This window comes from Chiloscyllium plagiosum, unplaced genomic scaffold (genome assembly GCF_037043375.1).
Source record: "Chiloscyllium plagiosum isolate Xiang-an unplaced genomic scaffold, Cpla_swu_hap1 HiC_scaffold_27, whole genome shotgun sequence".
In the NCBI taxonomy this organism is placed as follows: Eukaryota; Metazoa; Chordata; class Chondrichthyes; order Orectolobiformes; family Hemiscylliidae; genus Chiloscyllium; species Chiloscyllium plagiosum.
This window is the reverse complement of record NW_028270165.1, coordinates 1,486,663-1,500,510: the sequence shown is the minus strand read 5'-3', so window position 1 is coordinate 1,500,510 and position 13,848 is coordinate 1,486,663. Positions and strand designations below refer to the sequence as shown.

The 13,848-nt window shown below is 46.2% G+C and overlaps 1 pseudogene; it reads left to right on the top strand.

Moving 5' to 3' along the window:
* The first annotated feature begins 448 nt into the window (after window positions 1–448).
* LOC148142823 (uncharacterized) lies at window positions 449–12,294 on the top strand (annotated as a pseudogene).
* Window positions 12,295–13,848: the final 1,554 nt, after the last annotated feature.

Genomic DNA, 13,848 nt, shown 5'->3' with positions numbered 1-13,848 from the left:
TTTCTGCGTCCTGCATAATATATGGTCAGCACTCATCTAGCAATCTACAGGAATTGCCACCGACGTTATGTTCATTTAACAGTACTGGCAGTGATCACTCAATTTGTGATTCTTTTTGGAGGAAGACATGCAGAAAGAAATCTGAAAACAAATGATACATCATCTTCTGACAGAGCCACTTGAATCATTGGAGCTTGAATATCAGCAGCCATTCAATTCGAGAAGAAATGTTTGCTTTTGTCTGTGTGAGAGATTTTGAACACTGGTGTGGCAGGAATAATATTGAGACACCCGAGTGAGACAGATTCAGTACGCTGTCTGTGAAAAATGCGTCAAACAATTTACTCAGCTTGGGGGATCAAAATCTCACTCCTCATAGTGGGGAGAGACTATGTATCCATTCTGTTTTTAATTTCAAATCCAGCGCGACACAAAGAATGCTCCCCTCATGGGGAAACCATGGAAATGTGGGGACTGTGGGAATGGGTTCCCTTCCCCATTGGGGCTAGACACCCACAGATGCGTTCTCACTGGGGAGACGCCGTTCTCCTGCTCAGTATGCGGGAAGGGATTCAGTTGGCTGTGCAGCCTACAGACACACCAGCGAGTTCACACTAGGGAGAGGCTATTCATGTGCCGCCATTGTGGGAAGGGATTCATTCAGTCGTCCCACCTGTAGACACACCAGCAGGTTCACAGTAGGGAGAGGCCGTTCTCCTGCTCTCTGTGTGGGCAGCGATTCATCGATGCATCCCACCTCCCGAAACACCAGCGGGTTCACCTGGGGGAGAGGCCGTTCACCTGCTCTGAGTGCAGGAAGGCATTTGTCGATTCTTACACCCTGCTGACCCACCAGCAGGTCCACATCGGAGAGGCGCCATTCACCTGCCTTAAGTGCGAGAAGAGCTTCAGTCATGTGGGCAACTTGTGGAGGCACCAGCCGATCCACACCAGGGAGAGGCCATTCACATGCTCTGTGTGCGGGAAGGGGGTTCACTCAGACATCTACACTGTAATCTACCAAAGGGTCCATATCATGGAGAGGGCGTTAATCTGCTCTCAGTGTGGAAAGGGCTTCACCTGCTCCTCCCACCTGCGGAGCCACCAGCGAGTTCTGGAATTTTTTGAGGATGTAACTCTGAAGATGAACAAGGGAGATCCAGTGGATGTAGTGTACCTGGACTTTCAGAAAGCTTTTGATAAAGTCCCACACAGGAGGTTAGTGAGCAAAATTAGGGCCCATGGTATTGGGGGCAAAGTACTGACTTGGATTGAAAATTGGTTGGCTGACAGGAAACAAAGAGTAGTGATAAGCAGCTCGCTTTCAGAATGGCAGGCGGTGACCAGTGGGGTACCGCAGGGATCAGTGCTGGGACCGCAGCTTTTTACAATATATATTAATGATATAGAAGATGGTATTAATCGTAATATTAGCAAATTTGCTGATGATACAAAGCTGGGTGGCAGCGTGAAACGTGAGGAGCATGTTAGGAGATTACAGGGTGACCTGGACAGGTTAGGTGAGTGGACAGATGCATGGCAGATGCAGTTTAATGTGGATAAATGTATGGTTATCCACTTTGGTGGCAAGAAAAGGAAGGCAGATTACTACCTAAATGGAGTCAAGTTAGGTAAAGGGACAGTACAAAGAGATCTGGGTGTTCTTGTACACCAGTCAATGAAGGCAAGCATGCAGGTACAGCAGGTAGTGAAGAAAGCTAATAGCATGCTGGCCTGGAATATTGTGTGCAGTTCTGGTCTCCAAATTTGAGGAAAGACATTCTGGCTATTGAGGGAGTGCAGCGTAGGTTCATGAGATCAATTCCTTGAATGGTGGGACTATCTTATGTTGAAAGGTTGGAGCGACAGGGGTTGTATACCCTTGAGTTTAGAAGATTGAGAGGGGATCTGATTGAGACGTATAAGATTATTAAAGGATTGGACACTCTGGAGGCAGGAAATATGTTTCTGCTGATGGGTGAGTGCTGAACCAGAGGACACAGCTTAAAAATAAGGGGTAGGCCATTTAGGACAGAGATGAGGAGAAACTTCTTCACCCAGAGAGTGGTGGGTGTGTTGAATGCTCTGCCCCAGGAGACAGTGGAGGCCCAGTCTCTGAATTCGTTTAAGAAAGAGTTGGATAGAGCTAGCAAGGATAGTGGAATCAAGGGTTATGGAGATAAGGCAGGAACAGGATACTGATTGCGGATGATCTGCCATAATCATAATGAATGGTGGTGCAGGCTCGAAGGGCAGAATGGCCTACTCCTGCACCTATTGTCTATTGAGTTCACATGCCATTGCAGGGGGATTGAAGTTGTGACGGCCGAGTGCCATTATCGACTGGACGATCAACTCAGTTCCGGGGATTCCCGGGGTTTGAATCCAGCCGAGGCAGATGGTGGGATTGGAATTCGGTCAGAAATTTGGAGTTCTGAATCTAATAATGAAACCATTTTTGGGGGGGGAGAAACTGCCATCTAATTCACTCATGTTCCTTTTAGGAAAGGAAACTGCCATTGTGGGAAAGGATTCACTCAGTCATCTCAACTGCATCCTTTATCCGGTCTGGCGTACACCTGACTCCAGACCCACAGCAGCATAGTTGACTCTTGACTGCCCCCCCACCATGTCAAATGAGTGGGAATAACTAAAATGGATACAGTGTGTGGGTGGAAATTGCTGAGTGAGGCAATACTTCCTTCAGCTTAAGGCTGTACCAAGAATCCAATTATAAAGGGACAACTTGGTGCTGACCAACAGTAAAGGAAGTGGAGTTGGGAGGAGTGTGTGAGCTTTGAGCTGTTTAAAAAAATGCTTCTTTTCATACACTTTTTTTTTGCTGGGGAGATCCGAAGCTGTAACAAAGTTGGGTGGCAATAAAGGTTACTTGAACTTAACCCCAGTCTCAGACTGTCAATGAAAGCTATGAGATCCAATAGGTTTTTGTTTTAAAACTGCTCATTTCTTTCAACCTCTTGCACTAAGTTTCCAATATCGTGTATCAGAAGGAGCAGTGAATGAGTAGCTAATATTGTTAGAAATTGTAAGTTTTTCATCTCTGCAGGTATTGCATCGTTTCATCGACATTGTAAGGTTTACTGGCAGCACCGGGAAGTGTGGGATGTATTCACAAGAAACAAAGTTAAAAATCATACAACACCAGGTTATACTCCAACATGTTTATCTGGAAGCACGAACTTTCGGAACACTACTCCTTCATCAGGTGTTTGTGGAGAAGGATCATAGGAGAATTTATAGCAAAAGATCGCAGTTTCATGCAACAGAAATGATATAGAACAACTTAGATTGTTGTGAAGTCTTTCATCTTTGAGAATGGGTTGCAGGTTTTGGTTCATTAATATGTAAATCCCAGAACTTGTTTGAAGACACATTCTCGAGACAACTTAAGGTCTGTATCCCAATCTTGAGTGAGACTGGTTCTATTTCCAAAGTAGGAATTTATAAAATCTCACATGGATTAACGGCCTGTAGATTGTATTTGGCTCAAAAAGCGCACAATGTATCTGCAAATACAAAATCACACCAAAGGCTTATATGTAAGTGCGCATGCATGAGAGTATAGGTGAGTGTGTGCGTGCTTGATAAAGTGTGCGAGTGATAGAGTATCAGCCTGTGAGAGGGTGTATTTGTGTGTGTGTCTGAGAGGGATCTGTGTGAATGTGAGAGTGTGTGCTTTGTGTGGGTGTGAGAGCGAGTGACAGTGAAGTGGGGTTACCTGTCATGTGACATGAATCCAAGGTCCTGGTTGATGCCATCCTCATGTGTTCCGAACTTGGCTACCAGCCTCTGCTGGGCCACTAAAACTGAATAAGCAGTTACATAGCACACATTGTAGAGGGCAGGGTGGGACTTGTCTTTCGATTTGCAGAAGGTGGGAGGTTCTGGGTGCTGGAAACTAGGGAAAACACATGTTGGAGGACCTTCGCCTCAGAGAGATGCAGCTGGAAGCCAGGCTGCAGACACGTTGGGGGAATCATCAAACCCCCTATACTGTGAAAATAGGTCCTCTGGCCCAACAATGCACATTGACCCCCCCTCAGAGCATCCCACTCAATAACCTCCGCAGCTAATCCCTGAATTTAGAACACCCAATCCACTCTAAGCTGCACATCTTGGGAGGAAACCAGAGCACCAAGAGATGGGGGGAGGGGGAGGGGGGTAGGAAAGTGCAAACTCCACACAGACAATCACCCTGAGGGTGGCCTCGAACTCAACTCCCTGGCACTGTGAGGCAGCTGCTGCCGCACCACCTACAGTCTTGGATTGAAGGAATCGATTGGCTTCATGCCAGTCCTGGTGACACTCCAGCCCGTTTGGGGAATTGAATTTGCTTCCACAGAGTTTCCACGGTGCAGGGGTCATTGCGTCTCAGCAGCTTCAACGATCCAAAGAAGGGCTCGTCTACGGCGAGAACACTAGTCCACATTTCGTTGCAGAGTTGAAGTTCTCTGCACAGCCAGAACCCTGGAACACTCCCACGCAGGCTGCGTATAATCACGGGGCTTCTCAAGTCACGTTGATGTTCGAAATAATTTCCCCTCCTGGATTCAAACGCTGCTGATATTCAGGCCCTGAGTAAATTTCTTGTGCACGCCTGAACAGCAAATCCTCCTCTGCTAATACCTTGAGAAAACAGATCATTGCTGTCAGTGCAGGGCAGGAAATAGGATAAGAGAATTTTAGTTTGTACCGAGCAGCCTTCCCTATCTCCTACCCGAAATCTCTGTCTCCCATTTCCTCCACCTTTCAATGGATTCCAACTCGAATTCATCCTTCCATCCTCCTGTTTTTGCCCAGCTCCCCTCACCGGAAAGCGCTGACTCTCGGTTCAGTTTCTTAGTCACTTCTTGCCGTTCCCAGTATATTGCCCACATCTTTATTTACTTTTTAAAACAGAAAGGCAGTGGTTTGCTGATGCCAGGATCTGAGGGTAATTGCGTTCACGCTCCAGATTCTCTCTCGCGTCTTTCACAAAAATCTGCACTGCGCATGTGCAAAGAAGGGGATGCTGGGAGTGGGTGGGACGCATTCACCAACTCCCCATTCAATCAAGATCCAATCATGCCCACAGCGCCTCCTGTCTATTCTCTCTCGCTATCCCAGCTCCCCCCCCCCGTCACACACGCCACCCTCTGCACCTCCGTCCATTCTATCTCCATACCCTCTGCCCCCTGTCCAGTCCAGTCTCTCGTCCACCCTCTGCTTTCCTCCATCCAGTCCCTCTCCCCACACTCATTCTCCCTCTCCTCCCACTCTCTGCCCCTCTCCATTCTCTCTCTTCCCCCATCCTCTGCTCTCCATCCATTCCCTCTCTCTCCCCCCACCCTCTCCTAACACTCATTGTTGCTCTCTTTCTCCCCACCCTCTGCCCCCCTTCCATTCTCTCCCCACCCACTGACCCACGTCCATTCTCTCTCCCCACACTCTGCACCCCCATTCTCTCGCTCTCTGACAAACGCTTTGCCCCCCACCCTGTGCACCCCCAGGGTTTCTCTAACTCCAATGCTCTGTCCCCGTGTCCATTTCTCTCTCTCTCTTCCCCGTAGCCTCTGTTTCCCGTCCAATTTCTCGACTTGCACCCCCACCCTCATCCTTTCTTGTATCAGCCCATCTCAGGATCGAGAGAGCGCGGATGGTGATGACTCTACTTGGGAGATGGGAGGGTGTGGTGTGAGAAATGGCTGATCTTTAACATTGAGAATCGCTAAAATGATATTTTCAAAAACATCAGTAAAGGTTGAAAGCAAATTCAATTATTTTTTAAAAAAGCTCCAGACATTGTTCAGAAACTTGCATTGAAATCTGTGCAATTAGGCCACAGTTGAGGACAGGCTGTAAGGATGGAATGGCCAATTCCTCATCTTGTGAAGTTGGTTCAGATTAAGTAGTAATAGAGTCATAGAGTTGCAGAGCATGGAAACAAACCTGTCGGTGCATGCCAACCACATATTCTAAATTAATCCGGTGATCCATTTGCCACCATTTGACCCATATCTCTCTCAACCCTTCCTATTCATATACCCATCCAGATGCCTTTTAAATGTTGTAATTGTTCCAGACTCGACCACTGTCTCTGGCAGCTCATTCCATACATATACCACGTTCTGCATGAAAATGTTACCAGTTCGGTCCCATTTAAAGCTTTCCCCTCTCACCCTGAACCTATGCCCCTCCAGTTTTGAATTTCCTCTACCCTGGGGAAAAGACATTCAAAAATTGAGCAGCCAGACAAAATGCAAAAGGAATAAACTGTTGAGCCCCAGGAAAACAAAAGAAGTGTGGCTCCAGCCTTTTTTTCTCTCCGATTGGCAGTTGGACCAGCATCTCCACTGGGCATACTGCGCATGCTTCTCGGTGTCAGGAAGCATTGCGCATATACGCTGGTGTCAGCAAAATACGACGAATGCTCTTTGCTGTTAGCGGAAATGGCGCGCAACATTCTTCTGATCGCCCAATGGGAAGCTCTGAAGGACCGGAAGGAGTGTGGTCCTCCTGCAATTGAGAGCCTCCCCCAAATTGTCTGAATGCGGAAGTTGGACAATGCGCTTGTGAAGGTGTTGCTGCTCCTCTCTCTATGAATGAAGATTTAACTTCATCCCAGACTGCAACTTCTTTCCTCTGTCCAACATCTGTGAGTACAACACACTCTTCTCACCCCTTTTCCATTTTATTTTTTCACTCTGGTGTTCAGTTCTTGACTTGCAGCAAAGTTGGTTCAGGTATGTGTCTCAATTGGCAAACACATGGTAAATGTAGTAACGCAGTGTGAAGTTATAGCCTTTCCTATGAAATAAAAACAGAAAGGAGGTAAATTGTTTAAATGGTGATATATTGGGATGTGGAGTAAGTGAGGACTGCAGATACCGGAAATCAGAGTCGAAAATTGTGGCGCTGGAAAAGCACAGCTGGTCAGACAGCATCCGAGGTGCAGAACAGTCAACGTTTTGGGCAAAAGCCCTTCATCAGGAATGATGTGTGGATGTACAAACGTGCCTCAGATACCTTCTGCTCAGGCTTTCTACTCCAGTCAATGCCAGTTGTCACATAGGTGCAGCAAGCAATCAGCAAGGCAAGTGGTATATTAGCAAGAGGAAATTAGTTCAAAGTGGGGATGCCTTCCTGTAGTTTGGGACATATTGAATATATTCAAAGCTGAGTTCATCTGACGTTTGAATGTCAAAAATAGTTATGGGGAAGGCAAGAATTTAAAAAAAAAATTATTAGAAACTTTTTCAAATCTCTCACAGCACCTCTATATACAAAAAAGAACAATACCAAAATACAGAAAAATAGCAGTACAACAATGTCATATTATGATACTATTAATAATGAGCTACCTATTATTCTACTAGAACAAACTTAGCTTAAACTAAACTACAATCAAATTGAATAAAAATAAAATTAAACATAATTTAAGTTAATTTGAATTCCATCACATTACTTTATTCTATTTCACTCACCACACCTCCATTAAGGCTCCCATCCATGGGAGCACCAGTTATTGCACCCGTATTCCTTTCACCCAGCCTTGCCCTCCCAGGGCCCATGAGCGCCCGGACTGATTCCCACTTGATCAGCAGTATTAATTATACCACCGCTCTAATTAATACTGCTGATCAGTCTGCATCAATATAATTTAGAAAGGGCTGCCACGTCTTGTAAAACTACTATTTTGTGGTGCACCATATTTGTGAGGTCATCTTGGGGGGGATGCTCCATCACCAGCATATGCCACCCTATAAGCCCTGGGGGTTTTTCCAACATCCAATTAATTAAAATGTTCTTCCTTGCACAGTGCTTAAGAATGTTACACAGTCTGTTCCTGTGTTCTCCAAGAGAAGGCAAATTTGGCAACCCCAGAAGAAGAAATACCGGATTCACATTAACTTCAATCCCCCAGGATGTCCTTCAGCTCCCTCACTATAGCACTCCAGTATCTCTGGATCTTACAACATGACCAATAGCAGTGTGTGAGTGCCTATACTAATTTTACATTTGGGACACCCTGGTGATGTGCCTATCTTGAACTTAGCTCGCCTCTCTAGCGCCACATAAGCCCTGTGTAAAATCTTCAATTGCATGCCCTGTGCTTTGTTACATATTGAAATTTTCCTTACATTTTCCCATATATCTTGCCATACTTCTAATGAAATATCCTATCCTAGCTCCCGATTCCACATCCTAGAGAGTCCCTCCACATCCCCTAAGGTACGTCCCTTCTGTAAATGATACAACGTACTAACTGAAAGAGCACCTGTACACAGAGTACTCTTTACTCCACATTTGACCTGTAATGCTAAGCCAGAAGCGTGGTATTCCTCTGTATATAATCCCTTAGCTGAAAGTACCGGAAAAGGTCCCTATTAGACAATGCATATTTCTGACTTAGCTGGCTAAATGACATCAAGACCTAACCCTCGAATAAATCTCTCAGACAGAAGATTCCCTTATTCTCCCAGGACTGAAAGCCGGAGTCCATTGCCCCAGGTTTAAATACTTGGGCTGCCACCAGTGGGGTAATCAGTGAGGTCATCAGCCAATTGCCCTTGTCTTGCCTCATTATCCTCCAGGCTTTCACTGTATTTAAAATGATTGTACTCTTACACTGCTCAGTCTCGGATTTCATCTTATCAATGAATAATAGATTAAGTAGGGGACATCTCAACTGCAATGCTTCAACGTCAAGCAAAATCGACCCCGAGTCCCCTCGTGCCCAGTCACACACATATGCTAAGAAAGCGCAGATTTGATATCTCTTCAAGTCCAAAAGGTCCATTCCTCCTCATCCTGTGAGAGCTGCAATTTGATAAACTTAATTAGGGGGCGGCTGCGACACCAAATAAAAGAAACGAGCCAACCATTGAGCCTCAGTAATACTCATCTGGGTAGCAACAACAGGAGCATTCTCATGGGGTACAATAGGCGAGGAAGAACATTCATTTTAATCAGAGCTATTCGGCCTAACCATGAAAACGGTAATCCGTCCCATCGCTGCAAATCCTGCTTTATCCTCTCCAGTAATTGTACATAGTTAGCTTTTTACAGCTGGTGGAAGGCAGGAGTAATAAAAATTCCCAAATGCAAAAACTCTTTTGACGACCATCTAAACAGGAACTGCATTCCATCCTTCAGATCAGGCACCTCCACTAATTCTCTCCCCCCACCCACCCAAATAAATTAATTGTTCGAATCAATCGAGGAACGGACTCCTCCAGATTGGCCAAGAACAAAAGGACATCATCAGCATATAGGGTAATCTTATGTTCCCCCATTCCCACTCCTGGCGCCACTATTTCAGGAATCCTCCTGGTAGCTTCAGCTAATGGCTCAATTGGCAAGGTAAATAGCAGTGGTGAAAGAGGACGCCCCTGTTGACTACCTCTCCCAGTATTAAAGTTATCTGACTTAGTGCCATTTGTGATGACTGCTGCTTTAGGATCATTATACAACACCACCACCCACCTAGCAAAGGTTGTACCCAGACCAAAGCGCTTGAGGACCCCAAGCAGGTACAGCCATTCTATCTGGTCAAATGCCTTTTCTGCATCTAGGGAGGTCACCGAACCCAGGATCAACCTTTGCTGGCATACCTGCACCATGTTCAGTACCCTCCTGATATTGTTGGAGGAGCTACGGCCCTTAACAAAACCCATCTGATCTTCTTTCACAATACAGAACAACACCTTTTCCAACCTCAGGGTCAGCGTCTTGGGTAGAATTTTAAAATCTACATTCAACAGTGAAATGGGTCTGTATGAAGCACATTCTTCGGGCTCTTTCCCCTCCTTTAAAATGAGGGAGATATTAGCCTTCCTAAGAGAGGGCGGAAGATAATCCTGTGCATATGAATAGCGATACATCCCCACCAACATATTTATGAATTCCTTATAGAATTCACTTGGGAATCCATCTGACCCCAGTGCTTTGCCACCTTGGAGATGTTTTATTGCATCCTGCACCTCCTGTATCGTCATAGGCCCATTCAACAGAAAACCTGTTCCGCGTTTATACTAGGGAGATGCAGGATCTCAAAAAAGGCCTGTATTCTCGCTGCACCATGTTCATCTCCCTCCGACCGATATAACCCTGCAAAGTATTCCCTAAATCTTCTTTAACTCACGGGTAACTGCACCAGCCTTCTCTCTAACAGACATAATAGATTGGGAAACATTTTTCTTTCTGGCCAGATATCTACCTGGCTTATCTACAAAATCAAACAATCTTTGTTGAGCAAAGCAGACCTTTTTTTTCCCAGTGTGTGCAATGAGTTGGGAGCAGCCCGGAGAGCTGCAGCTTGACCAGTGAAGGCCTATTGTAATATACTTCCTCAGCTATCTGCAGACGGGTCTCCAACATCTGTTGTTACTCCTTCCTCTGCGTCCTTCTCGTCATTGAATAAAAAATAATCAGGCCTCATAAAGATGCCTTAGTGGCCTCCTACAGTATTTCCGGATTACTGGCCGTACCCGAGTTGATATCCCAGAAGGCTCTGAACTCTTGTGATGTACTCAACAGATTTGCTATCCCTTAACAGGAATGGGTCCATGCACCAGTGCTGTGCATCCATTCCACCACTCTTGATTTTACCATCTAATTACACTGGCACATGGTCCGAGACAGCAATAATGCCAATTTCACAAGCCAATGTTCTGTCCAAGCAATCCAATGGCATTAAAAAGTGTCAGTTCCGATGTGGTACTTGTGTGGGTTGGAAGAGAAAGTAAAGTCTCTTCCATTAGGGTGGAGATGCCTCCACACATCCACTAATCCCAACTCCTCACACATGTCCACCAACTGCTTAGGTTGCGCGGGTGTACCTGCCTGGCCCTTTGGCACCCTGTCTACCTCGGGATCTATTAGGCGATTAAAATCCCCTCCAGTGACCATGCGGCGTCCCCCAAGACTCATTAATTTAGCAACTGCATCAATTAGAAATTTAAGAGGGTGCACCGGGGGGACAATACACATTCAGGACGCCATACTCTTCTCCATGTATGAGAGCTTTAAGAATGACGGACAGTCCATGTTTGTCCTTAATTTGCTCAATTACCTGGAAAGGGAGGTTCCTTCTTACCAGTATAGCCACTCCTCTACACTTGGAGCTAAAGGAGGAGAAGAATACCCTATCATAACCTCCTTGCTGCAGTTTCAGATGTTCCTTATCAGTTAAATGTATCCACCCTTTCCTTCCTGAGGCTTGACAGCACCGTCTTTCTTTTTAATGGGGGAATGGCTCCCTTTTACATTCCAGGGGCACCACCTGAATGAATCAGTAGCCATGGTCATCCAGGGCAGCCCGTGGTTTCCCAAGAGGAGGAAGCTTATCTGAGGTGTGGTGAGCAACAAAGACATTAACTCTATAAAGTCTAAAAACTGCTCCTATTCAAAACTACTATAAATAAAAATCTAACCACCACATATAACTTAAGCAAATGCGCAAATAACCCCCAATTATGCAGAGATCTCCCCCCTCAACCCCCCAACCCCACCATTGCCACCATCCTGCCTCCTTCCCACTGAGGCTGTGCCCCAAACTCCAGGCAATTCACAGATTGAAAAAAACATGTTATTTACATTCTGAGAGTTAACAATGGTTGCCCATCTCCCCACACCCCTTCTCCATACATCTTAAGCACAGGTATAGCCACCCCCAATCCAAACACAAAAGGACAGCAGTAAAGAAATGGCCTCAGACAATACCTAACTGACTGATATACTATATAATTCCAGTTTTACGTCAAGGCAGTACGTATAAAGCCGATAACCACAAGAAAAGGGGCAAAAAAGTAATGATGTCCCTCCCGCCTTCACCCCGACTCGATTTCTTTAATTCAGAGAATTTGCAAAGTCCTTCGCCTTTTCTGCTGAATCAAAATTATATACCATCCCTCCATGAGAGAAACGCAATACGGTCAGGGACCTCAAAGAATATTTTCTGTTCAGATCCCTTAATTTTCTCTTAACTTCATCAAATGCCCGTTTCTTAATCCAGGCTCCCGAGAAGTCCTGAAAATATATTATTCTTGAGCCTTTGTGCATTAAAGCCTGTGGATCTCTTCCCAGTCTTCTTGCTGTTACAATCACTAACTGTTTTTCTCTTTTATGCAGGAGGCGCACTCGGACCACGCGGGGCTGCGGGTCCGACCCGGACCTGCGCATTTCGATCCGGTGGGCCCGCTTCACACTCAACAGGCCCGACTCCAACTCCAGCCCCAGGAATCCAATAAAGTCTTCGCCTCCCTCACATTCCAGAAGACCCACGAGCTGTAAGATATTTCTTCTACTTTAGTTTTCCAGGTCGTCCACTTGCTCCTGAAGGACCCGAACCTGGTCTTCCAGCGTTTAGATCCTTCCTCCTGAGACCTCCGCCACGGTCTTGATGCCACGGTCCTCTCCTCCGCTGCCTATTCTCTTCGGGCCAACATTTGAATTTCCTGCTCCATGCTTTTCCAGTGTGGCAGATAGCGGTTCCACCGCTGCTTCAATCTTATCTCAGAGTTTGGCAAACACCGAGAGTAACTGCTGCTGCCCCATTAAACCCAAAGGGTCTGCCCTGGGAGTTTGAGCAATGGCTCCAGGCGCCCCCGATGCAGTAGGGGAGAGCCCTACCTGCTGCACCCCTGTCGGCCCTTTTCCTTCATTTGCTTTCATTCTGGTCCTAAAGCTGTCAAACCACAATTATAGCAGCTCTAGACGTTCAGTAAGTTTATATTAGCGATTGTTTTCTCCTACGGATGGTTAATGAGGTGGGGGGAGGGGGTAAAAGTCCACCTTGCCGGGGGTATGGCACAGAGCCCAGCACAGCAGACCACTCAAACCACCGCCATCTTGGATTTCCAAGAAAATGGTTTTAAGACCAGTACAGAACAGCTGCACGGTCATACAGCACACAAACAGACCCTTCGGACCAACTAGTCTATGCTGACTATGTTCTCAAACCCAACCAGTCCCATCTGCCAGTGATTGGCCCATATCCCTCCGAACCTTTCCTGTTCATGTACATTTCCAAATGTCTTTTAAACATTGTCACTCTACATGCATCCACTACTCCCTTTGGACACCCATTCCACACACAAACCGGAGAAAGAAATGGAGCTCTTCATATCTTTTTAAAATCTTTCTCCTCTCCCCTTCAAAATTTGCTCCCTAATCTTGAACGCCCCACCCTAGGGAAAGGACACCTGCCTTTCACCTCATCTGTACCCTTCATGATATTATAATCCTCTATAAGGTCACCTCTCAATCTCCTCTGCTCCAGTGAAAGAAAACCCAATCTATCCACCTGGCTGTAGGTATATTCATATTCAGTTATGATGTGTTCAATGTTGGTGCAGGCTCAAATGGCCAACTCCTGCTCCCAATTCTCTCACTCTGTGTCCAGGACAGCATTAGGAGATTGGGAAAGGGGAGGGATAGATATCTTGTTTGTTTTTATTTTTAAAATGCACTTGATTCCCACAAATAAAATCAACAGGTACAAGTACAGCACATTCAGTGTTCCTCATTGCAGCTTCAAGGTTTTGTGTCCTCTTCTTACGCGTTGGCTCCAGCACATTCAGCATACTTCCCCCGCCTCCCCCCCCCCCCCCCCGCCCCCCCCCCCACCCTCCCCATCCCCGCCCTGAGCCGTTGATGCTTCCATTGTTTATAAAATCAAGAGAGGAATGGATAGGGTAAATAGACAAGGTCTTTTCTCTGGGAGTGTAGAACTATAGAGTAATAGGTTTAGGGTGAGGTGGCCCGGGGAGGGGGCGAGGAATTTAAAAGGAACCGAAGGGGCAATTCATGCAGAAGACGGCGCGTGTAAGGAAAGAGCTGCCAGAG